We start from the raw sequence: 26726 nt of genomic DNA, 5'->3' as shown, positions 1-26726 counted from the left end.
ATCAGAATGGATAACTTTGGTAAAGCTGGTGAACAGGAGAATGACGATGAAGTTAAAAGCATGCATGAACTTTCCGCATCAAGGGGAGAACAAAAGGCTGCAAGAAGAAGCATGCAGAATCGTGTCGGAACAAGTGGAAGGCAGAATGATACAGCTATAGCAGTTGAGAGCAGCTCGATCGACGAAAACACAAAAACGCTGAAAGACCTTGTGCAGCTGCTTGCCATAAAGTTTGGAGCGGAGGAGCAGAACAGTGGATGCTCGATTACAGCGGAAAGCTTCGCGAAAATTATTCCAGAATTTGACGGAGAATCCATTCCAGTGAAGTACTGGTTCGACAATTTTGAGCAGAATGCTGCAGCCTACGGGTTGAACATAAAGCAAATGTATGTCCAGGCTCGGGCGAAAATGGTGAACACTGCAAAATTATTTTTGGAGTCTACGTTCGTTCATCAATATGCAGAAATGCGTATGCTGATGGAGACAGAGTTTAGTCGTCAATATGTGTGCAGTGCTGATGTCCATGAGCAGCTCCGTACTCGGAAGAAACGCAAGGACGAATCATTTCATGTATACCTGCTGCAGATGAAAAAGATTGCGTCACTTGGAAACATCGATGTACGTTCGGTAATCCGTTATGTTGTTGACGGCCTAAGCATGAGGAGTGACTTTAGATACTCTCTCTATTGTTGCAAAACGTGTAAAGAGCTACAGGAGCAGTATGAGGTTTACGAACGCGTGGGCGAGAAGCCGTTCAAGCCGAACAACGAGAGGTCGACGCCGGACAATAGGATGCAGCGCGAGTTCAATCACAGGAGGAATCACTGCTTCAATTGTGGATCTACAGATCATCTTCGCAAGGATTGCAAGGCTGCCGTGAAATGCTTCAGTTGCAACAAAGAGGGTCACATGTCAAGGGATTGTCCTTGGTCAGCTGCTGGCGTTCAAGTTGTGCGGAGTGCAAATCGCATGAAAAAGGTGACCGTCAATGACGTGGAAGTGGAGTGTCTGGTAGATACTGGAGCCGACGTATCTATTTTGCGCAATTATATCTTCAAGAAAATACCGAATGTCGTTTTGGTGAGATCTGCGTCGAAGCTGCGTGGGCTGGGAAAGAAGATCACATGTCCAGTTGGTTATTTTTTGGCTGAAGTTGCAGTGGATAAGGAGATGACGCCACACAAGTTTGTTGTTGTTGAGGATGAGGACATCGAGTATGACGCGCTGCTGGGATTCGATTTCATCTCGAAGTTCGAATTTTCGATGTTAATCGGTTTTCTTCCCCGCTGGGGGAGAAGGCTTGTGAGGAATCAAACCAGATGAGTATTTACAATATAATAAATACAGATGAGGAAATAGATGTTCCTCCACAGTACGCTAAGGAAGTGGCGCAGGTCATCAAGAATTATAAGGCAATGGATTTGGTAGCAGAAGTTCCAGTAAAGCTGCGAATTGTGCCGGATGGTGAAATCGTCCCATTTCGTCAATCCCCGAGTTGATTGGCGATTGCCGAGGAGAAGGACGTCGAAAAGCAGATCGGTGAATGGTTAGATGCTGGAATCATACGCCCATCTACATCTAATTTTGCTAGCCGCATTGTATTGGTGAGCAAAAAAGATGGTACGCGGCGTATTTGCGTCGATTTTCGAAAGCTGAACTCGATGGTATTGAGAGATTGTTTTCCCGTTCCTGTAATCGACGACGTGCTACAAAAGCTGCAAAAAGCAAGGTTCTTTACCGTAATGGATTTAGAGAATGGTTTCTTTCACGTGGCTATTGAGGAAGATAGCAAGAATTTCACGGCGTTTATCACCAAAGCCGGACTGTACGAATTCAATAGGACCCCGTTTGGATTTCGGAACTCACCAGCTGTTTTTATTCGTTATGTTAACCATGTATTCCAGGAGCTGATGAACAAAGATGTACTCGACTTGTACATGGATGATATAATAAGATTAAGTGGCGGAAATGTCACTTCTTACAGCAGAAAATATACTTTTTGGGCCACAACATTGAGGACGGAAACATATGGCCTGGACAGGAAAAAACTGATGCGGTTAGAAAATTTGCTGTGCCGAAAAATGTCAGAGCAGTCCAAGCTTTTTTGGGGCTAACTGGATTTTTTAGAAAATTTGTTCTAAATTATTCACAGATTGCACGGCCATTGACTGATCTGCTGCGAAAAGATGCTCGCTTTTTAATGGCTGAGCCTCAGATGAATGCATTTCAAAGTTTGAAGGATGCGTTGACAAAAGAACCCGTTTTAAAGCTGTATATCAGAGAGGCCAAAACTGAGTTGCACACGGATGCATCAAAAGATGGATTTGCAGCAGTTTTAATGCAGTGGTTTGATGGCAGCCTCCATCCAATACAATATTGGAGCAAGAAGACGTCAGAAGCTGAGTCCCGTCAGCACAGCTATATCTTGGAAGAAAAAGCTGTTTATTTAGCGGTAAAGAAATTCAGACATTATCTGCTGGGATCGCCATTTAAGTTGGTTACGGATTGCTCCGCTTTCAAGCAAACCCTACAGAAGGCGGCCAAGAGCAGTAACACAGTGGATTACTTATTTACAGGATTTCGAGTTTAATGTGGAACATCGCCCTGGGGAACGGTTGAAGCATGTAGATTGCCTTAGTCGCTACCCCCACCGCGTTATGCTAGTGTCCTCTGAGATCACAGCTCGAATCAAATTCGCGCAAGGAATGGACGAGATGCTGAAGGTAATTATGGAAATTTTGGCAAGCCGTCCATATGAGGGCTACAAGAGCTACAAGATGAAAGCTGGACTTGTCTATAAGGAGGTGAATGGCAATGACCTCCTCGTGATCCCGAAAACGATGGAAAAAGAAGTTATTGTTGACGCCCACAGTGCAGGTCATTTTGCACTACAAAAAACTGTTCACGCTGTTCAACAATCTTATTGGATCCCTCACTTAGAACAGAAGGTTCAGCAGGTGGTGAACAACTGTGTGAGATGTATAATTTTCAATAAGAAACTTGGCAAGAAAGAAGGATTTTTAAGCTGTATTGATAAAGGTGATCAGCCCCTTCATACGCTGCACGTTGATCATCTCGGCCCGATGGATGCCACTGGAAAACAATATAAGTACATATTTGCGATGGTGGATTCATTTACAAAGTTTATATGGCTGTTTCCAACGAAAACTACAAGCAGCGAGGAGACGCTGAAGAAGTTAAAGGTTTGGTCCGAAAGTTTTGGCAACCCAGTACGGGTAGTTTCGGATAGAGGCACCGCTTTCACGGCCAACTTGTTTGCAGAGTACATTAAGGAAAATCGAATCGAGCATGTTTGGAGCACAACCGGAGTTCCCCGTGGAAATGGTCAAATTGAAAGGGTGAATCGTACAATTTTGTGAATTATTTCAAAGATTTCTGCAGATGAACCAGCAAGGTGGTTTAAGGCAGTTCCAGACGTCAGAGAGCGGTTAATTCACACGTGCATGCGTCCACTAAGAGGTCGCCATTTGAACTGCTGTTTGGTGTGAAGATGAACAATAAGCCAATGGATCGTATGCTTCAGCTTCTGGAGGAGGAGATGTACTTAAACTTTGACGAGCAACGGCAGCAACAGAGAAAATAGGCAAAGATCGAGATTCAACGAGCGCAGGAAGTGTATAAAAGGAATTTTGACCGAAAACGAAAACCGGAAGCTGATTATAAAGTTGGAGACTTGGTCGCTATACGCCGGACACAGTTTGTAGCTGGAAAGAAGTTGGCTGGAGAGTACATGGGACCGTACGAGGTTGAAAAAGTGAAGAGGAATGGGAGGTACGAAGTTCGGAAGGCAGCAGATTTCGAAGGACCAATTAACACTTCAACCAGTTGTGACTACATGAAGCTGTGGCGATATGTCCAGGACAATGAGGATGATTGGTCATCTGGGACAGATGAGTAGTCAGGAATGGCCGAATGTAAAAAGGAAAGGGATCGAAGCAGGCCGAGAGCTTGGAACTGACAGCAGCTAAGCAGGAAGAGAGAGAGAATTATTGATTGTATTTTATGAGTTCAGCAGCTACAGTTAAAAATAAGCAGATATAAAAGCAGCAAAAGTAACAAAAGTTGAAAAGAAAACGGAAGAAAACTTGCACATTTAGAAACATATAATATCCGAAAAATTATTATAATAAACGTAACACAAGAGGGAAATACCCATCTTACATATATTTCCCTTCATTTATTTATATTAATGCAGTGTCCTCTTTTAATAAAGTTGTATCACCGACTTTAAATAAGGATATTGTTTATTTCACTCGACTTTGACTAGTAACTTAAATTTCCAAAAACATACATAAATTGGTGCTAATTCGAAAACCGTGTACGATCGAGGCGAGATTCTGGTGGTGACTCCTTAACGAAGAGTTGCCAGAGCTTGACACTGCAATCGAGTATTCTTTCTAGTATTGTAAAGAAGGGAGCCAGAGACTAGTATTTGAGGCCGCTCCTGGTGACTCTGGCCACTCAACCAACACTACCGGATCCCACATTCGGCCTTCCTGACGTTTGATTCGACCCGAATGGTTTCATATAACACCTGTCTTGTTCGCCTTGTCCGACTCTTTCAACTTCATAACGCCCATACCAGGTACGTTTAATAGCTACTAAATCATTTAATGCAAACTTGCTTTCTACCTTTCTTTTAAAGTAAAATGCCTTTTTGTTTTCTGTTTGAACATCCTGAATATTCTGTCTTGCTTTTACTCGCAACTTATGTCTTTCGTCATTTAGCTCTGATATTAAACATTTTTGAATCAATTCCTTTAACTCTAAGTTACTGGAAACACGCATATGGAGGCCTGTTAGAATTTTAAAGGGAGAAACTTTTGTACTCCTGGGCTTAGTGTTATTAATCGTCTGTTGTACCTTGCCAACCTGCTTTTACCAGCTTCCTGAACTCTCCTCACTCAGTTTAGATAACATTGGAACCACTATTTTGTGCATGCGCTCTACCTGTCCATTACCTCATTACCTTATGTGCATTTCGAATTATCTTAGCTTCCATAAGGGATGTTACAACTAGCAACTCCTTATTCTCACCCTTGAATAAAATTCCGTTGGATATATAGAAATCTTCATACCCTTTGGTCTCAATAACACTCTTTACTGCCCTTGTCCAATCATCTGTATGCTGTGCTTCTCTTAAGCGATGTATTAAGCTATCCGTCACAGCAAAACAATACGCCCTGCTTAACGCATCCACATGTCTCATCTTGCTACCTGACTTATGTTCGATTTCATAGAAATCTGGCAAGTAGATTGCCCAACGCGAAACTTTCAGCGAAAACTCTTTCTTTTTCATAATCATACCAAAAGCGTTGCAGTCTGTGACTATTTTGAATCTTTTTCCAAGAACGTAAACTCGCCACTTTATCAAGGCTCCAATAACTGCAAGAACTTAAAGTTCATAAGAATGATACTTCTCTTCGCAAGGTTTGGTCTTCCGACTCATGTAGAAAATTGGGTGCCACAAACTATCTTCTCTGCCTTTCTGAAGTAACACGGCTCCAAATCCGAATTTTGAAGCGTCGGTATGAATTTCCGTTTCAACTTGAAACTTTCAAGTGTAGGGTCATACAGTTTCAGAACGGGCCCACTGATTAACGTAGCTTTTAATTATTCAAAAGCTTCTACCTGTATTTCTTTAAACTCAAACTTTACTTCCTTACGCAACAAATCAGACAATGGCTTTGCGAAGTTTTCTACCAACCTTCGAAATTACAACGTCAAACCTGCTAAAGTGCTGAAGAATTTGTGATACTGAATAGTACAAACATGAACTTGTACTGCCCACTCATGGTAAAAACGAAGTGTACTTCTGGACTCCACTCTACGGTAGCCGCACAATCTTCTAACTCTTCAATGCACACATTAATATTGGGAACACCTACGCCTGAAAACTGAGAAACAATTCCTTCGACGTCTTTCAAAGTAAACCATGATTTAGACTGTCCCTGCGCTTCTTGGCCATGTTGTCTACCTGCCCTGTTGCGGTTATTAATCGGTGTGGAAGATGTTTACCTAAACTCAGCGGCCTCACCCTCATTTTCTGACTCACCCTCATCTATCAACCCATAATGAGTTAGTAATCGTTGTTGTAGTTCAGCTTTCAATCCGTTTGTATTCAACAGCATCTCTGACAACTTCCATCTCAATTCTTCCACTCGCAATGCCAAGATCTCTCTTCTCTCCATTTTACCAATGTAACCTGCAGAAAATTATAGGTTACATTAATGCATCAGACTGTATTACAAAACCTGTGACAACCCTGTTTCGGGCTGTCTTGCTTCTTTTCGTGTTCACCGCAATTGGAGGCATAGCAGAGTCGCTAGTTGCTGTGCGAAGACGAAGAGTCCAATTGGAATCTGCTTTAACTGCTTGCAAAACCATGTGCCTTAGCTCTGGCCAACAAGGTTATATTCGCTCGCACTGACAATGCTCTGCTGCTCCCGTCTGTACCTCTCGCGTCTGCTCCGCTCCTTGTCCACCTCCATATCTTAATCTTGATCTGCTCCTGCTCCTTGTGTTCCAGCCCTGGCAAACACTTTCTTGCCTGCACGAACCGCTTACCCCACCAGCTCCAATGTCTTGTTCTACCTAATCCGCGCCTACTACGCTGCTGCTCCGCAACTGTATCGCTGCCTCTCCGAGGTTAAACTCAATTAAAATCTCCTGGCCGTCCACGTCTGCCTCCAATTTCGTGTCCCAATTCTGACCAACACGTTCTTGCCCGCACGAACCGCTAACGCCACCAGCTCCAATGTCTTGTTCGCTCTTCATCGTTTCCAGCCTGATCCGCTGCTTCTCAATTCTCGCTCTTTACCAGCCTCTACTGTGGAATCTCCATCCGTCGGACACCGCCACGCGTATTCGTCTTTGCCACTCGCTGCTTCTGCCTTACACGCCCATGTGTGTGTGTCTTTTCGCTTTCTGATGAAATTCTTTTCAGTCTTCTGTTGAAATTCTTGTTCACCTTCTGATGAAATTCTTTTCCGCTTCTCTTTCTGTCTTCGTCACTATTTGACCAATTTTCGTTCCTTTTCCAAAACTCTTGGCCAGTTTTGAACTTGCAATTTCATCAACCTCCTCACCGCACAATATTTTGTTAGTTATACATATTGTCCTTGTTTGAAATATGCGATCGCAGTTTGGAGGCCATCGACGACGTCAGGCCTAGCGGCTCTGGGCATTTTCCGCCAAGGTGATCAAATTCCAACCCACCCGTGCGTAGGCTCAATTCGTATGAAGCCAGGGTGGCTCCAACACCGAGAAGATGTAATTTATGTTCCAGAGAAGACCACCCTATCCGTATATGTCCGCTTTTCCTGGAAGTGGATGTCAATAAGCGGGCAGATTTCAACAGGAGAAAGCCACTCTGCTTAAATTGTTTTTCGCGAGGGCACCAGCAACGGGACTGTACTAGTGCCCATTCTTGCTTTACGTGCTTTTGACTACTGTTCCAAGCCCCTCCGCTCCATCTAGTCCACGATCCGCGCCCGTTGCGAGAAGCGCTGCAGCCTCCGACGACCACTCAAATGTGCAAGTGTGTTTTGCGTCAGGATCCAAAGCTGCCACCTTGGCCGCAACTTCCGAGCGCGAGGTTCAGGTTCTAAAGCAACCTTTATTACGGAGAGGCTTTTCAATATCGTAAAACTTCCATCCCAGCCAGCTGAGACCCAAGTTTCCGGTCTTAATGGGACAGTTGCTGCTCAAGCCACAAGGCTCTGCAATTTTTCAATTCGCGCTCCCTCCAGACCGGGGCTGCAGTTACAAACGACAGCTTACGTTCTTTCTTAACTAGCCGGAAAACTTCCATCATACCCAGTTCCGAGAGATCTCCTAAATGAGTATCCTGATCTACGTTTAGCGGATCCCACGTTCTTCGAGAGCTCTGAAATCGACGTCCTGATCGGAGCTGACATACTTTCGTCTGTGCTTCTGGGCGGTTCCAAAAATAACATTTTCGTCTCTCTCCTGGCGCAAGAGACGATATTCGGATGGGCCCCACAGACCCAGTGTCTACTACAGCTAGGAGGGGCGTGTCTGTGTTCTCAACACGAATTTCAGTTTCGTCAAACGGCTCGCCGAAAAGCAGATGCACCCGAGGAGTAGTTGAATAACCGGGTTTTCGGGACCTTTGATGTCGGTAAAAAGGGTAATAAAAATGCAATTAATGGATTAGCTGTCAAAATTAGAGTGGTTTAGATAATAAAAATGCACTTAGTTAGGGGGAGATATGAATCTGTCATAAGGGGGGGTAATAAAGATGGAATAAATTAGGGTCAGTGCATGTAAAAGGACACTTGAGATCAAGTGTTCAAGGGTTCCCACAGGGATATGGATACGAGTGCGAATGCAACGGAGCGATCCCGGTAGCGACCCCGGCTCGATGCACGTGCACCGACGACCCCTCACTTAGAGGGTGAGGCAATTGAAAAAGGGCGCACCGGGGAGATCCTGCTCCGACAGGAGTGATCCTGACCCACACGTGTACGTTCACCCACTTAAGGCAATTGAAAAAGGGCGCACGGCGGCGGTCCTGCTCCGCCCGGATAAGGCAATTGAAAAAGAGCGCACGGCGGCGGTCCTGCTCCGCCCGGAGTGATCCTGAGCATCCCGTGTACGTTCACCCACGATCCTCGTTTGAATAAGGGACAGGGTGTAAGTGAACAAGGGCGCCAGACGTGAACGTTCAGGCAACATCCTCACTTGATAAAGGGACGGGGTGTAAGTGATCAAGGGCGCCAGAGTCGAAACATGTTCCCACCCACGACTCAGGACTGTGATTTTCCCTGTGAGATACCTCACTTGAAAAAGGTCACTTGTTTTCCCACTGAAGGGCCGCTGGAAAGAGGATCAGAGCAGTCAAATTTTCCCACCCTCATCCCACCTACACTAGATCAAGTGCGTGCAACAACCTGCTCAATTAGCTCACCAAAGTAGGGATGGTGAAGGGTGCACTTGTAACGGTTTCTCAACAGTCTGTGCAATGTGAAAAAGGGCGCACGGCGGCGGTCCTGCTCCGCCCGGATAAGGCAATTGAAAAAGAGCGCACGGCGGCGGTCCTGCTCCGCCCGGAGTGATCCTGAGCATCCCGTGTACGTTCACCCACGATCCTCGTTTGAATAAGGGACAGGGTGTAAGTGAACAAGGGCGCCAGACGTGAACGTTCAGGCAACATCCTCACTTGATAAAGGGACGGGGTGTAAGTGATCAAGGGCGCCAGAGTCGAAACATGTTCCCACCCACGACTCAGGACTGTGATTTTCCCTGTGAGATACCTCACTTGAAAAAGGTCACTTGTTTTCCCACTGAAGGGCCGCTGGAAAGAGGATCAGAGCAGTCAAATTTTCCCACCCTCATCCCACCTACACTAGATCAAGTGCGTGCAACAACCTGCTCAATTAGCTCACCAAAGTAGGGATGGTGAAGGGTGCACTTGTAACGGTTTCTCAACAGTCTGTGCAATGTGAAACACCCCATCCACCCAAAACTCAAATCCACAGTCAATCTGAAAAGTAAAGGCTGCAAAAGAAATATCCCATATCCCATTTCCATCATTAAAAAAATGCTATCTATTTATTTTTTTTTTTTTGTAAATATAATTTTATTTTTCAAGTATAATAATCAAAAGCGATGTTCCAAATTAACATACATTTTCATAATTTTTAATGATTTTTGTGAGCGTACAGTAAAGAAATGGCAAGCACATGTATCAACTCCATCCTCGACATTATCATGTGCCCAACAACAAGATGTGAAATGTTGCCCATGAATATTAGAAACCAGCGGTGTATCAGCCATCCTTTTATAAAAATATTTGAGCGACTCCTCCAGATATTGCTCATGTTCGGGGAAAATTTGATGTTTAAACATTTTCATGAAATTATTTATTTTTATTCCAAGTTGTTGAATGCTATTACTGGTTGAGATGATGTCTTTGTTTTTTAGTGTTAGCATTTTGATGGATCCGTGTACGTCTACTTGCAATGAATTCAAAAATTTAAATGAAGTAATCCTTTCCAAATTGTTAGACGATACGCTGAACCAATCCAGTTAGTGGCGAGTATTCAACTAGTCGATCATGGATGAGAAGGCAATATGCCTTTGTATTTATCTCACTCGCAACAGTTAGTTCAGTGGAAATTTTTATATCAGTCGCTCCTGATTTGACACTCTCGTTCTGGTATGAGAGATCAACAACCACAATAGGAGCCTTCGACATGAATTCTATCGGAGATAAAAGAGCTCGGGGTTCTCGATTGTAATAGCTCTCTTGAAATTTTGTATACAAATTATTTAATTGTCCGTGCCGGTTGGCGGCTCCTCCGCGGCAGGGGTAGAGCCGGTAGGTGATATATCCGTAGGGGGTGGCAGTAGGGTACTGCCCGCTGAATGATTGTTGGCGGCCACTAAGATTGGCGGCCACAGCGGAGTCGGGTGGTAGCTTCGACTCCTTTGCTTCTTCCGAAGTATACGGTGGGAGATACTTATCTCCGATGTCACGGCCCTTAAGGCACGATAACCAAATTCAATAATCAAAATAATGTAACGGCTAAGGCCGGAGTTTTATGAACGAGCTGGAGCTCTTTATTTCAAATCCAAATTAAAACTAAACTTAAGATTGAACAACAGCTCATGCATAGCCGGATGCCCGTGGCGGACCGCTGACCTTGCACATTTTGCAGAAGTCATACGATCGCTGTCAGCCAATGAAAAGGAGCCACGGCTCGGAATGGTACAATGTGCTGGCTCAGCTCTAGGGCCAATAAGTCGGACCCAATTTAGGGTGGACCATGCATGAGGGAAAAATGTAATAATAATATTGATAATAATAAAAAGTGATTAATACTAGAGAATGATAAACATGATAAATGATTAATATTAATAAGGTAAGTAAGAACTGGCCTGCTCAGCCTAAGCTGGGAGTTGGTTGTTAACTTACATGTCATACAAGACAGCAAACCGATTCTCATTATATTTAACATTCAAATCCTCATAGGGATATACTTCACAATTAAGATATACCTTTGCTTTTCTCAAATTGTTTGTAATTAGTTCTCCATTCAATGTAAATGCAACAGCAAAACGTGGACGTTCTCTATTTGCAGACATCTTGACATTCCATATATGATGTGTTCCCTGAACCAATGTCGGATTTATATAACAATCCCAACTCCGGAATGCGAGTGGGAGGCTAGCTCCACTCTTTACTACATTAAACATTTTAATTTTGGCACTGTCACTTGGAACGATGTGGGGGATCTTCCAACTTATACTATTTATAGCAATATTATGGATTTTTCCATCAACATTTTTCAAAAACATATCATCAGGGTTTTTCGTAAGTAACAGAACGAGCTCATGTTTACAGTTTAAGACGACTTTCTTATAGTCTTCAGCGAACCCCATCAACATTTTTAAAGGTACAGAAAAACTGAAATGTCCTCCAGAAGGGATATTGTCCTCGCCACTCCACCCCGCATTGCGATAAGCCGCTCCTTCCTGTTGGCCGACTGAGAAAAAGTTCTTAATAGTCGTTGTTATTCCAGTAAAACGTGTCCTATCCAATTCACAACCATTCAACTCATATCTTATTTCATCCAGAAAATAGGCCATGCAATTATTTTTGAGCAAACCGCTAACGCCATTTGTACTAGTCGTTCCTGTATTTGAGTCAATAATTTTGCTAAGCGTTCCTTCAAAATGGAGAAAACTTTCACATGGAAGGACATACAAATCTTGGTTTTGCAAACTGATCCGTACTTCATCATTTGCTTTGAAGTTCTGCTGATATGGATAATATGAATGAAACTCTTTTTTAATAATAGATTCATCGTTAGCAGGCTTTTCCTGGACATAAAAGATCTCATTCATTTGAATATTAGTTGATAAACTTTATTTAATATTAAATCCCAACGATTTCAAAATCAATTTATTTTTTAATGTGAGGGCCGGGCGTTGATGTGAAGATGATGGTGCCTTCACTTCAGCTTTAGATTTGATAATGTTATCAAAGGATCGATGAGTACCCCTTTTATTGTAAATAATCATTCTGTCGGTCGTAAGTGGAGACGGATTGATACAGTTTCTCCACGCAAATTAACTAAATCTCCGTCCTGATCAGTTATCCGTATTTCTAGTGTGCCTATTTCTCTGGTGTTCACAGGCAAATAAATCAAATTTCGTGGTGTTATGTTCATTTTATATCCAGGGGGGACATTGATTCCAAATTCATGAAGCACATGATTTGATTTATTCCCTACATATGACCCGCTTATAATGTTGCATTCCAATCTAACAGAATTTATTTTTAAAATATTGACGGGATTATCCGAGATGTAAACTTCTTTCTCATGTGGTCTTAATTTTCGTTTATTAAATCCAAATAAACGACCAATTGATCGTTCATGATTAAAATATACGGTCTCATTTTTAGTAATAACTTGAACTTGTAAAGTGTTGATATTACACTCTATTTTTATACTGTCTTGAAGCTCATACTCCTTGAGCTTATTAATAATATATTTTGAAATATCATCAAACTCATATGAGCCAATTGGTATTTCAATGACTTTGTTCCCAATATGAAATAAGTTGTTCCCCTTATCAACATTCGGTATAGAATTGAATGTATAAAAATCAATTAGAGCATATTCATAATTACGTTTTAGCTCAATTTGTGGGAAAAAATTCTCGCTAAGTACAGATGTATTACCATTTAGAGCTATTGTCAATGATGTAGTCATTATGATGCTTGAGTCTGAACTGACTTTATTCACAATAATATTATTATATTTATATTATCATTATTATTTATTCAAGTATAATAAATTGATCGAATCCTTTTCTATATCGTCCAGCTTTCATATCATCGTCTTTAGAGATTACAAGAAATCCAAATTTATCGTCCCAACACTTTCGTGAAATTTCCATGAATGTTTCAAAATTCATATCAAAATGAACATGATCTCGATATATGTGACGAAGGTTCATATCGTCCTGCTTAAACATTATAATAAAATTTGCATTATCTCGTATTAAATGTTTTGGAATATGTGTATACGTTTGACATAAATAGAATGAATCAATATTTCTATGTCGCCCCATACAAAAATAATTGCGAATAGCAGTTTGCTTTTCACACGCTACGTCATCAAACACCATGATGGAATTGTTTTTAGCTTCCTCTGGTGACAAAACGTTGTCATTCGAAATGTAATGAAAATGTATAATATCCCATTCCTCGTATTGGTTTTACAAGTTTTTCCAAATACTCATATTTCGGTTGATATAAACTCTTTGAATACACGTATATATTTTCGAATTTCAGGCCGTTTGGGTCCTCGATTAAGGCAATCATCACATTAGTTTTTCCGCAATTGGACGGACCTACCACCAAAGCTCTGATCGTGTTTGGGAGCAGTGAACTGTGACGCCGATGTTTACTCTCCCCATCACCACCACTTTCAATGTTTTTTACTATGATTTTTATATTTTGTCTTAATAAACGCATGTTTTAGAGATAAGTACTTCATTCAAAGACAACCAGTCGTTAATTGAGGTTGATATAAAATGGGTAAACATTTTTATAATATTACCAGTCATAAATCAAATGTCAAACAGGGTACAGGTCTCATAAATAATTTAATATACACTCTTCCCTTTGAGGCTCATATACCAGGGTATAATTACTGTGGACCTGGTACGAAGCTAGAGAAACGATTAGCTCGCGGTGATCGGGGTATCAACGGCTTAGACGAAGCTTGTAGGGAACACGATATAGCATATTCAAATACAAAGGATTTGGGGGAACGTCATAAAGCAGACTCGATTTTAATTGATAGGGCTTGGGATCGAGTAAAAGCAGCGGATAGCAGCATTAGTGAGAGGGCAGCATCATATTTTGTTACAAACATGATGAAGCTAAAAAAGAAATTTGGTATGGGAGCAAAGCAACAGAAAAAGAAAGTGGTGAAAAAATCTCTTGCATCAATCATCAAAAAGGCAACCATCGAATTGCGAAAGCATACGCCACTCGACATATTGAATGCTGTTAAAGTGGCACGCAGTGCAGTATCGAAATCAATGGGATGTAAGATAAATGTTGTAATTCCACGGGTAATAGCAGTTCCAAAAGTTGGTGGTTTTTTTACCATTGGTACCTATTTTAACAGCCCTTAGCGCTGTGGGTAGTTTAGCGTCAGGTTGCGCTGCAATTGTAAAATCAATTAACAATGCAAAGATGGCAAAGGCACAACTTGAGGAAAACCAGAGACATAACAGAAAAATGGAATCTGTATCGTTGGGTAAAGGCTTGTACCTACAACCATACAAGAAAGGCTATGGCATATCATTTTCAAAAAATAATAATAAACAAAAAAACTATTAAATGAGCTACCCAAGAGAGCACTTTCCAATTTTGATATATTGAAGTTTGCCTTTAAAAATATTCCACATTTTCGGGGGGTTTATATGAGAGATGAGATACCCAAAGTACCACATTATTCCGAGTGTGGAATAATAAATTTAGCAGACTCATCATCAGAAGGAACGCATTGGGTGGCGTATTATAAGAAAGGGTCAGACTCGTACTACTTTGACAGTTTTAGTAACTTGCAGCCGCCTTTAGAAATAATTAGATATTTAGGGGAAAAAATAAGATATAATTATCAGCGTTTCCAAAAATTTGGTACTTTTAACTGTGGGCATTTATGCCTTAAATTTTTGCTAGACTGTAATTCTTCCCATACCCTTCGTAACCACTTCACATGAAGTGGACACTTTGACCTTTTACAAAGCTAGACGTTCTATCCCTTGAGACCGAATACCATAGTACAAGTGGATAGCAGTGGGAGGAGAAATATGCTCCTTGGCGGGTATAAATTCAGGGACCTCGTCTAGGAAAAATATCATTCAGCGACCAGCATCAGCAGCAACAACAGCAGCAGCAACAGTAGCATCATGAACCGCTTTACCACCACCACCACCAGCTCTACCAGCTCCACCAGCTCTACCAGCTCCACCAGCTCCACCGACTCCAACACCGCATCTAGCTCCAATTCATCCGCCTCATCCAACTCAACCGCCTCCAACCTCCCCACTGGGGTCACGCAGGAGGACATCGATGCCCTTTTGAGGGATATTGAGGAAGACCCTCAGATGCAGGCCTTCAACGCCTGCATAGTGAAAAGGAAGTTAACCTTTCACAAGCTGCCGATAAATATGCCCTTTCATATTTATTCGGCCAGGCGGGTGACGGGAAAGTTCGGCACCAATATTATGGTCGAACTGGATACAAGAAATGTATTCCTCCCGGATAGGTTCTCGCAGCTTAAGGATGAGGTAATCCAAAAGATTTCTTCAGGGTCGTATTCTCTCCAAAAGCTGAAGGATGAGAATGTTATAATAGATTTAAGTACATATTTCAATAATTAAATACAAAAAAAAAAAACATTTTTTTTAAATTACAAATTTTTTATTGGGAAAAGGGACTTGGGAAAATTCTTTTTCAGCTTTTATATTTCAGATTAAAAATGAAAACAAAAATAAATAAAAAAAAAATTTTATATATATAAAAAATATTACAAATTTTTTATTGGGAAAAGGGACTTGGGAAAATTATTTTTCAGCTTTTATATTTCAGATTAAAAATGAAAACAAAAATAAATAAAAAAAAAATTTTATATATATAAAAAATATTACAAATTTTTATTTGGGAAAAGGGACTTGGGAAATTTATTTTTCAGCCTTTATATTTCAGTTAAAAAATGAAAATAGAAAATAAATAAATAATAAAAAAAAAAAACAAATTTTTTATTGGGAAACGGGACTTGGGAAAATTCTTTTTCAGCCTTTATATTTCAGTTAAAAAATGAAAACAGACCTGATAAACAGATCAGAGCTGATACCAGGTCCGATTATCAGGTCGGTTTATCAGACCTGATACGGTTTATCAGACCTGATCTGTTTATCAGGTCTGATTATCAGATCGGTTTATCAGACCTGATACGGTTTATCAGACCTGATAAACAGATCAGGTCTGATTATCAGGTCGGTTTATCAGACCTGATACGGTTTATCAGATCTGATAAACAGATCAGGTCTGATTATCAGGTCGGTTTATCAGATTAGGTATATATGATCATGATTTATTAATTATTTCTCAGTGCATACCGAACTCCGAGACAGATATAACCAGTATTGTTCTTTCGATTGAAACATTCTAAAAGTTTCATCACAATGAACCAAAATATTTTATCACAATTGAATAAAACTCGAAATGCTTTAAAAAAAAAAAAAATTTAGAGCTAAAACAATTTAAAAGTCAGAATACTATGGGTTTAGAAGAAACATTTAAGCCCATAACTGAACCGCTAAATTAACTTGTTAATCATACCAAAAAAATGTAGTACAATAAACACAAAGAGAACCAATATGATAAAACTAAGGTGGAGATTGAAAATAAAACTCCGCATATGAAAAAGAGGAAACTTACATTTTACACTGCGCCTAACAAAAATTCAAATGCTGAAGAAGATGATGAATACAATCTATCGGATTGGAGGTTGAAAAGTGCTGAAGAAGATGATTATGAGAATACTCGCAATGATAATAGAGATGATGATGATGATGATGAGGATGATCAATTTTACTCCCAACCCGCTATAGACGATGATTCTTCATTCTCACCACCCGATCACCACTTAAATCAATCCCCTGCAATATCAAGCCAAACGTCTCCCCACGCACCAAGTGTATTATCAAGGCAATCCTCCCCCAATTCATCTCCATTGTTAGCAACTCAACCTCTGTTTGAAGACAGCCCGAAAAATTTTAATGTTAGTAAACTGGCACGAGAACGAATTTTGGATAAGACATATGGACCATACAAAAATGAAGCTGGTCAATTAATGTTGGAAAATAACAAAATAAATGTAACCAATAATATAATTGAATTTGATGATGGTCAAAACTGGCGACTCACAAGCGGATTATATTCTTTAATATGTCACCACCTCCCAAATAATTATAATGCAGATGACCTGGAAATATATCGAGAAATATTAATAAAAACAAATGTGTATCGAAGAAATTTTCAACCAAATGGACAAGTGAAAGGAACGAGAGCATTGAAATATTCGAAAATTATTAAACCACTTTTAGCTAAGGTACCCGTTGCCGAATCTACATCCAAAGGGAAAAAAGAAATAATAAGTGGGTCTGGTTTCATGACACTTGAGATGAATAAGCCTAAGTTCCTATACTGGGATGATCCAAATGAATTAGTGGAACGACTTCAGCTCTTAATAGCATCGGAATCAGCAGGCAATCAAAACCACAATAATGAGATTACATCGATAATTGAGGAACTAAGAGAGGCTAAAATTATATTATAATTAAGTATATAATTATGAAACATTAACAAATAAGATTATAATCATAATGTCCGTTGACAAGTTTGGACGTTTTTTACATGACAAGCAGAACACTAATTTAAAACGATATGAAAAATCTGGGACAGGACTCTTCATAGATACGGATGGAAACTTTAATATTCAGCGAAGGCGCTTAAAAAATTGAGACTTTCCAAAAGAGAATTCGGACTTAGTCATTAAAGAATATGTTGACAAGGCTATACTCGATATAAGAGCATCGCTAATGTCACATCAAGAGGAGTTAATTATTAGTATTCCTGATGTGAGGGCCACCGATATTGAGGATCGTTTAGACAGACTTGTGAGGTTATTATTTCAAGTATTATTGAAAAAAAAGGATATTCTAAGTAACTTGTGTGAAAATGAGTAGACGGGGTATTATTAATGAATTACATGCTCCTGCACGAAAACACTTTCTACGTCGGAGAGTTATTACAAAGGGAATAAATTGGTTATGGCAGGCTGACTTGGTGGATATGCAAAAGTACTCTCCCACGAATAAGGGATATCGCTACCTTCTTACAGTTATTGACACCTTCTCAAAGCTCGCCTTTGGCGAAGCACTTAAGTCTAAGACTGCTTCACATGTTTCTGAAGCAATGGAAAAAATTTTCAACTCTGGGTATGAAATAAATCATTATTCGACATTTAGTACTCTAAAGGCTTCCATTCTGGAACGATTCAACAGGACATTAAAAGAACTAATGTGGAAGGAGTTTTCTTACAATGGGACCTATAAATGGATCGATATGTATCAAGCCTTAATTAACTTTTACAACAATAAAGTACACAGGACGATAAAAATGGCTCCCGTAGAAGTAAACGCCGAGAATGAGAGGCATATCTTGCAAACGGTGTATAGTAATATCAAAATGTTTGCAGGTAGCAAACTGAAAATTGGTGACAATGTTCGAATTTCAAAATATAAGGGAGTTTTTGAAAAAGGATTTACTCCGAATTGGAATGTTGAAATTTTTACAATATACAAAATTCAAAACACTTATCCGGTAACATACCTATTAAAGGACTTGAATGGAAATCCCGTAAAAGGCGGATTCTATAAGGAAGAGCTGAAAAAAACCCGATTTCCCAACACATATCTAGTTGAAAAGGTACTTAAAAGACAAGGCAAAAGAGCACTCGTACGTTGGTTGGGCTTCCCGAAAAGTGACTACAGCTGGATAAATACATCTGAAATTTTGTAATGAAATAAACATACACATACAACACATTTTTTGTTTATTTTTTGTTATTTTTTTTAATTTTTATTTTTAATTTTAACTTTACATTATACATTATATTTTAATCTTAGATCTAAACATTTTGAATAAATTTTTTTTTAATTTAAAACTTAAATACAATGTTTTATTTACAAATTTGAATTTATATTTTATATCACAAATTCTGGATTTTCTAGTTTAGCTATTTTAATATAATGCCAAATTAAATCTCGTTCATATTCGTCGAGCGCACTGTTTGTTTCCTCCAACTTTCTTTTTAAGTCTGCTCTCCTTCTTTCACTCATTATCGCAAGAGTTTCATTATTTAACCCCCGTGCTTTGTCTGCTAAAGTTGAGATACACCCCATAAGTTCCCCTTCTCTTGTCGAATAGTGTCCTATCGCTTTTGTGGCAATTCCGTCTTCACATATTAGCCTCTTATCGTCCTTATTATCTAATGTAATTTTTGTAATTTTGTATGTATTAATTTCATGCCCCCTAGACCGAAACAAATACATGCTATCACTTTCTTCTTGTCCTGTGAACAAACAATTTTTATATTTCTCGAATGTAATTTTCTCCAAGGCACTTCGCTTCACGCCCTTATTTTTTTTTTACACATTTTTCGGGCTCGCTACCTGCACTTGACGCTGTATAGGCGTACATCTTAGACCTTAGACCCACAAACTCTGTCATTGGCCTGCCATGCAGCTCATCCTTAAAGTACTCTAAGCGCTTCTTGTTGCACTGTGGAAAATCATATTGCCTAGCCAATTCATCAGGGTATTCAGATGTATCAAATTTTAATTGAATATCATCTCGAATGTCCTTATATAAATCCTCTGTCTTAATGGAATAGATAAATGAATGTGTATCCATATAGTTTAATTCCAGTGCATCTTGAAATTTTGGTTTCATATAAGAGTAGTGAAAATTGTACATTTTCCATTTGGATAACTTCAACACTACAAAACCTAGATATGTTGGCTTATCACAAACGTTACGCAACCTATTCATTTGAATTGCGTACATGTTTTCAGTAAACTTAGTTGCACTGTGAAAATTTGATCTAGCTATTAGGTCCCTAGCACATAATCTCGGACGCCCACCTTTTGGACCCACAGGTGGAGCTTCCCATTCTGTCACTATCCGAATATCTTTGCGCTTTAAGCTGTTTTACATCGCCTTACCATAGACGCTGTTGTTTAAAAGCTTATACAAGTCTTTTTCGAAATTACTTTTAGCCCTAGTCCTGTGTGCAGTGTTATATATATATATATTCTTTAAGCCAAGGTTTTTGCTTGAATCGAAGGATATTGTGAATCTTTTCAAGTTTCAATCCATTAAGTAAGCATTGCTGCAAAGTTCTGTAGTGCATAATGTATTTATTTTTATCGCAAAGATCCGCTATTAACTTTGCAGTCTTGGATTTTTTTGAAGGACGTCTATTTGCGGGACAGAAAGGTAGGTCATTGTGTTGGTCGTGAAGTGCATATGGGTACTTCAAGTCGACCTCTAGAATGTATCCATACTCACTGCTTTCAGAAATAGAATTAATATTAAATGATTCTATTTCTGAAGGTTCCATCCATTTAAAATCGCCATAGGGGAGTGGTTCAGACATTGCCCATCCATATAAATTGTTCGCGTCCACATACATCAAATATTCCGATTCCTTAGTTGGATCGAAATCTTTGAGGTATTTGTGGTTCGCTTTTGTATATCGATGACTACTTTGAACTAAACCCCCCCGAATTCCACTTTGAATAAATAAAATCATGTCTATATCCGATATTAACTCGAGGGATATTTTGGTAGTCTTCAACATCGCATCCCATGAGAAGCCCGGAGTTGTATAATAATGGGCAGGATCGAGTTCGTAGATACCTTTACAGATAGCCCTAAAATTCTGAAAGACATCTGTCAGCAACAAAACGTCTGTCTTCAAATATAGCTCTAAATAATCTCTAAGTGTTTTACACTTGAAGTGGGTCCAAACCTGAACTGCATGGAGATAATCAGCTTCAGAACATTCTGAGTCTGTTAATTTGCTGAAAAATGCACTCCTTGGTGGGAGACAAGTTTCCATCAGCTTGCGCTCAGAATCTAAATATTCATAGGGAAATACACCTTTCCTACGAAGCAAACTAAAATCAGTACTATTTGGAAATTGATTTCGAAGAACTTTTAAATCCCCTTCATTTAAAGTTCCTGCAAGGTTGTCTAGGCTAGAGGGCATGAAACGAATAGTATCTAAAAATCTAATTTCTAATTTATTTTTTCCTATAGGAATATATTTTGAAATTGAAATATATACCTTCTTATTCAAGGGAATTATTTTAATTTCACCCTCAATCTCCCCGAGTTCTTTCACAAATAAATGAGCATCGTATTTAGACATATTGTGAAAGAAAACAGGTATGAAATCTCCTGTCTTATACTTTAGGCTACACTCGCTATGTGCAGCCCCTCGAAATTGACCTGTAAAATGACAGTGATCTCTCACTCTATCATTTCCTAAAACTCCCTTACATATGTGGCAGTTAAGGGCCTCATCAAAATCAAAGCATCCTGTGCACTCATTTGAAGGGGGACTATATAATTCATGTACTTCTCGTAAATAGCAGACAAATCAGACGTTAAACTATCTACAAAAGTGCGCCCGACATTTGACCCTGTCTTTGAAACATATTTATCTAAGGCAGGGTCAAATGAACACTTAATATAATACGCGAAGGCAATCGAAATATTATTATTATTATTTATTTGAAGATTTCTTCCTAACGCTACAAGTACAAGACTCTTATAAGTTAATGCGCTAGTCACACAGGACAAGTTCCTTATCAGATCACATCTATATGTTATACAATTTTTAGTTATTCTTATACTAAAATTAAAAACTACGGTCGCTTTGTTTTATTTTATGTCACATTTTGTTCTTGAAAGTGTGCAATAAGTTTTGCCTTAAACTGCGCGGCACTGCTAATATTTCTTAGATAGCTTGGTAATTGGTTCCATAATCTTATAGCATAGATAAAGTACTGTCGTTCAGAAAGCAGGGATCTGTGCCTTATTTGTATAATAATATTTGACCTTCGTGAAGTGGAGAATCGAAGTGTTTCATACAAATAAATTGGTAATTTGGAAAAAATTATTTTTTGTAAGTAAACTAGCACTCTCATTTTTATCCAATCTGCCAAGTGGAGTTCAAATATATTGTATGATAGTCTAGTTACGTGATCAAATCGTCGCAAATTAAATACGAATCTTGTAATGCTATTGAAGGCCATTTAAAGTTTGTGCTGACTGTTTGAGTCGCAATTAGCAAATAATTCGATCCCATAGAATAATGTTGGGATCAGGCAAGCTTTCGCAAGCAACATTCTTACATTTAGGGGTAGAAAGTTTCTAACCAAATAAAGCGATCTTAGCAATCCATACGTTTTCCCAACCGCGGTGTTAATGTGATCACTCCAGTTTAGCGTATTATTAAAAATAAAACCCAAATTGGTCGCTCTTTCTACGTATTCAATAGGGCTGTCATTTAAAAGTAAGGGCCCAATGTTAAGACTGAGTTTCTTTTTATAAATAATTATGCACTTGGATTTTGACGGATTCAGTCCTAGTCCGTTTTCTTTTGCCCAGTTGCTTATTTTGACCAGTTCATTATTACATATGTCTACACACTCATTTATTCTATGTAGGGGACGGCTCACATACATTTGGACGTCATCTGCATACATATGGACATCACAACTTGACAACATGGAGGGAAGATCATTTACATAAAGGGTGAACAAAAGCGGACCAAGTACAGAACCTTGCGGCACACCGCGTTTTGTAAACACAAAAGACGACGACACATTTGACACAACGACAGATTGACGACGGTTTTGTAAATATGATGTCATTAGTTTGGCAGCAGTTTTTGAGAAGTTGAACTGATTTACTAATTTTGCACATAGGACATTATGATTAACGGTGTCAAAGGCTTTACTATAGTCAAGTAGTACAAGAAGCGTCACATTGGAGTTGTCAGCATATTCTCGTATATCATTTGCTATTTTTAAAATTGCCGAGGTGCAGCTGCGGTGTTTCCTAAATCCTGATTGGTTATTATTCAGTAAAGCGTTATCATGGATGAACGAGTTAATTTGAGATGCCATTATATTCTCAAAGGCCTTTGATAGATACGGAAGAATAGAAATGGGCCTATATTCTTTGTTTGCCTTCGGAGCAGGGATAATTTTTGCGATTTTCCAACGGTCTGGAAACGTGGAAGTTGTAAAGGCCGTGTTGAACATATATGTTATGTATATTAGGATTTTTGGTAACAATACTTTTATAAATTTAGGATTCATGTCGTCTAGTCCAACTGCGTCTGATTTGATTTTAAGAATATTGACGAGCACTTCACACTGATTGACACAAACAAATCTAAATCTACTATCACAGAGGTTTCGAGGTACTGATCTCAGGTACATATTGTTTTCGCAGATTTCAGGTACATTGCATTTCGACAGACTTATGTTTAATTCCTCTATGTCAACAACCTGTTCCGGCGCTGCTGGTTTCCTGCCTATTCCTAATGACTTTATTTCTTTCCAAGTGCGTGAGGTGGATGCTGTTGTTTGGAATCTACTGCTGTAAAAGTTAGTCTTTGCAGAGTCAATTAGTTTGGTCACCGTCTTTCTCAGTAATTTAAATCGTCCATAATGTTCTGGCGTCCTATACCTTTTCCACTTTTGGTATGCGTCATTTCGGGATTTTATTGCTAGCTTGATGTCATTATTAAACCAAGATTTGACGGAATGTTTAATCACTTTTGTTTTGACCGGAACAAAGTTTTCGTATAAATAGCTGATGTTGTTTTGAAACTGTGCAAGTTGCTGGTCTACTGTTGGAGATACGAAAATATTATTCCAGTTGCACTTATCAAATTCAGTCATAAGCAAGTCATAGTCAAGGTTCTTAAAGTCTCTAAATACTATCGATTCGTCATTGTATTGGAGGTCAAAGTTGTAGGTCAAATATATAAGGTCATGTTTTGAGATCGAAGGCACGATGAGTTGGTCAAACAGATATACTTTTTTAACGTCAGAAACAAAGAAGACATCTAACAAAGAGCTGCAAGTTCTGCTGAAATGTGTTGGAAATACAGAGTTTACCAAGTGCATGCCTATAGATTCAAATTCATTTTTAAGATGCGTTTCCCTCAGCATGTTGCTATTCAGATCTCCAGCTACTATAATGTCTGCATAATTTAGCGATATATCTCCTAGCAAACTAATTATTTCATTATAAGTAATATCACATCGTGGGCGGTAAATGCATCCAATAAGGATTTTACTTGATGCAAATTTATTGCTTATCTCTAGGAAAATATATTCTGACTATTATCCGGATGCTTACATACGAACTTTGTCTTTAATTTTTTAGACACAAAAATTGCTACCCCCCCCCCCCATGACTGACACGATCCCCACGGTAAACATAATAACCATCACATGAAATTAACGAGTCACAGAAATCTTGTACAAACCACGTTTCAGATACGCATATGACATCTAACCCAGAATTGACAAACATATATCTGAACTCCTCAATTTTTTTCGGCAGACTTTGAGCGTTTATGTGGCAAATTTTAAGGCCCGATCTCTGCTTTGCAAGTATGCGCAGCAAGGTATGGCTATGTGATACATCTACACTGCCTTCCATTTCAAGTATATAAGAAAAATTACCTGTTGCACAGATACTATGCATAAATTAAGGCATTTGAAACATACTGAAAAGGACATAAAGAAAACATAGCGACCTACATTAATTTTAAATCTAATAAATATTATAGTTATGTGTAAACATAGGAGATACAAAATTGAGTGAAGCTTCTTAATCTCGAAATGTGCTCTTATCGGCGCCGCCAGCATCGTTGATCAGCTCAGAAAGCTCATGTGAGCTTTGCACATATCGAGGTTCCCCTCCGTCGCTCAGCTTCACGTACACCACACCACGCCGTGTAAAAACACCTGTTAGCTGGTTGTGCTTTTTGCATCGCATGGCCTCTTTGAATATATCGTAGTTGGGTTTTGTCAGCTGCTCATTTTGATATATTAGAGCTGGCGACTCAAACCCGATCAGCTGCAGGCTTAGTTGTTTTTTATTATTTCGCCGGTATGCCCCTATTGCTCGCAGTAGCTCCGCCTTGGCGAGCACATGCTCGAATTTTATAATTATGACCGGGTCTACAAATGTTTGACCCGATCGACGTGGCCGTGTGCGGAAAATGGTCATTACAGGAGGGGGCGGGGTTAAGTTCAGCGAGAAGCACAGCTTGTGGTATAGCGTCTTTAAGTTTTCGCCCTCGACCTGTGGGACACCATGCCAACGCAAATTGGTTGCGACCGCAGCTTCCTCTTCTGCGTTGCATTTGGCTGCCAGCCTTGCGTCCAAGTCCACGACTTGCTGCTTCAACTGTCCTACAAGGCCATTGGCAGAGCCCTTAGTTGACAATTGGCTCCCCAATTCCTGGACCCTTTGCTGCAGCTCGTCTACCTTCTTTACCTCATTCTCCAGTTGAGTGACTCTTTGAGTGAGGTTGGATATCTCTGCTGCCATCGCCTGGAACTTCTCCTGAAGGTTGCGGAGAACGCGTGCCTCACTTTCCCGCAGCTCCTTGGAAAGGATATCCTTCTGCTCATCAAACCTCGCATTGATGAGTTGAAGCATTTGAGTCGATGTGGCATCGGGTGCTTTCAACTCCGTGTTGGAACGCTCTCGCAGTCTCTTAGCAGCAGACATGTTGTTGTTGTTTTGTAGATTGAGTGCTTTTGTTGAATTGAGTGATATTATAGTGTTTCGGATTCGCGTTTATTGCTTTGTGTTTTGGTTGAGTGTTTTAATTGTTTTGTTTTTGTAAAGTGCCGGTGCAGTTTGTTTTCTACTCTTTAACTTTTGTGTTATTGATTTGGCTTGGTTTTAAAGAAATTAAGTTTTGTCAGCTTTTAAGATGACACACTGTCTTAAATGCACAAAATACTTATATTTCACTGCTTTATTTAGCTCTGTGCTGGAACTCAGCAATAGAATTGGTGTCTTTGTATTGATATTTTAAGTTTTGTGCGGAGGTCGAAATTTCACGTCTTTCTCTTTGCTTTGGTCTGAGATGAATGCTTATTTACTATTTGCGTCTTCTCACTTACATCTATCGTTGTGGGCTCGAGTATACACTCGAAGTCGGCATACACAGCAAAGGGTACCTCCAGCTGGCGGTTAATATGGTCGAATTTGATGACATCTCCTTCCTTCGGTGCTTCGCTCACAATGTTGGAACATCTTTCTGCATGGCGCTGAGCTCTGGCCTCATTTGTTGAGTATGAGAGGCACTTGTTGCAGAACCAACGCTTATCACCGCTTTTTCCCAATTGTGATGATAGAAGTCTGTAAAACAAAAATGTATGTATATGTATGAGTGGATTGTCATAAAAATGTATTTATTTCATATATTTTTTTGATTTATTTTTGTTTTTTCTTACCCGGACATATTTTTAATCCACATGTAATGGCCATAATTATCGGGGGTTGGTCCATCGAGGAGAAGTATATTAACGTGGTTCTCCTTCTCCATTCCATTTGAATATAGTGGGCCGTATACGGTGTCCTTCTCCTCATCATACCCAAACACATTTACACTTATGTGAGGGTTTTGAAGCACGAAATTGTCAATGCTCTTTATTTTCATCGGGAACGTCAACCCAGTAAAATCAATTTTTATATTATTGGTGTGGATAATTGGTGATTTAATATCCACACCATAGGCATTGCACCTTTCTCCTTTCTCTTTTAAGGGGTTAAGTGCTGAGACTATTGCCCACTTGAAGCAGAAAACATCCCTATTCTGCACATTGATGCATGCTCTGCGTTTTTTAAGAGAGGGAGGGAGATCGAAATACTCAGATCCCTTGAGAGGGACACATTGCATCATGTTCAACTCGACCCTAACTATGCGTGTTAGGGTCCATCCACTGTACTTCTCTTGGAACTCACCCATTTT

At 39.6% G+C, this 26726-nt stretch overlaps 1 protein-coding gene and 1 long non-coding RNA gene across 2 annotated transcripts in view; one reads left to right on the top strand and one right to left on the bottom strand.

Moving 5' to 3' along the window:
- The window catches only part of LOC108081262 (aminopeptidase N), a 791205-nt gene that overhangs the window by 240500 nt on the left and 523979 nt on the right, over window positions 1-26726 (bottom strand). The window lies entirely within an intron of this gene.
- Window positions 11026-11956, top strand: LOC138928668 (uncharacterized). Its single transcript, XR_011445058.1, has 3 exons — window positions 11026-11362; window positions 11414-11569; window positions 11626-11956. It is a non-coding gene; the product is annotated as an uncharacterized lncRNA (long non-coding RNA).

Source organism: Drosophila kikkawai, chromosome 3L, assembly GCF_030179895.1.
Source record: "Drosophila kikkawai strain 14028-0561.14 chromosome 3L, DkikHiC1v2, whole genome shotgun sequence".
Classification (NCBI taxonomy): domain Eukaryota; kingdom Metazoa; phylum Arthropoda; class Insecta; order Diptera; family Drosophilidae; genus Drosophila; species Drosophila kikkawai.
This window is presented reverse-complemented; position numbering and strand designations above follow the sequence as displayed.